The following is a 1,120-nucleotide window of genomic DNA, read 5'->3' as shown; positions in this document are numbered from 1 at the left end:
GTCGGAGACAGTGCGATTGGCACAGGACAGAGCGGAGTTTAGGGCTGTTGTACATAGGGTCGCTATGAGTCACAGGCGACTCAACGGCAAACAACAACAACAACAATTATTAACAGTTGAATTTCTACTAGCTTGAATTTCTAGTAATTCTCTGCCCATATGACAGCACTCTCGCCATTATTAATAATTTTCAGTAAATCTTTACTTATATGTGATATCAAATTATATTGTTTAATAATTTCTGCATTCAGAATGAGTACAAATATGGATCTCTTCCAGTAAACTTCTCAGGTAATTGTATTCTAAATTTCTTGGCAGAGATTAGCAATGTTCCAGCACTGAATCTTTGGTTGAAACTTTCCCCCCTACACTATGACCACATTTTATTTGTATTTTCTGTGCCTTTAAAAATTCGTTTCTAATCAACACAGCTATGCAGTATCATCTCACCCCAGTAAGAATAGCAAAATTTAACAGAACAGCAAACATCAAATGCTGAAGAAGTTGTGGAGAAATTGGAACCCTTATTCACTGTTGGTGGGAGTGTAAAATGGTGTAACCACTATGGAAAGTTGTATGGCACTTTCCCAAAAAGTTGCAAATAGAGATACCATTTTGACCCAGCAATTCCACTCTTGGGAATTTAAGAAATCATAACTGCCATCCAAGCAGATATATGCACACCCATGTTTATTGCAGCTTTGTTCGCAATTGCAAAGAGCTGGAAACAACCCAAGTGCCCATCAACAAATGGATAGAGAAGCTCTGGTATATTCACACAATGGAATACTACGCAGCACTGAAAAACAAGGAACTCATGAAATATTATGCAAAATGGATGACCCTGGAGGACATTATGCTTACTGAAATATCTCAGTCACAAAAGGACAATTACTGCATAGGGCCACTGTTGTGGGAAGACAGAAAAGGAGAGGAGGAATAATGTGTATTGCATTGAAACAGATGAAGGAGAGAACTGTTTAAAAGGGATATATGAATGGGTATTCTTGTCATTACTGAAGTCCAGAGTGAAGGCTGCATAGTGGAGTGGACTTGGGGGGAGGGACTGCATAACAATGAAAGAGTTTTTCTTTCTTTTCAAGGAGAAAAGTGAACTGGG

Source organism: Elephantulus edwardii, unplaced genomic scaffold (assembly GCF_000299155.1).
Source record: "Elephantulus edwardii isolate Elephantulus edwardi_28Jun2011 unplaced genomic scaffold, EleEdw1.0 scaffold00443, whole genome shotgun sequence".
Lineage (NCBI taxonomy): Eukaryota > Metazoa > Chordata > Mammalia > Macroscelidea > Macroscelididae > Elephantulus > Elephantulus edwardii.
This window is presented reverse-complemented; position numbering follows the sequence as displayed.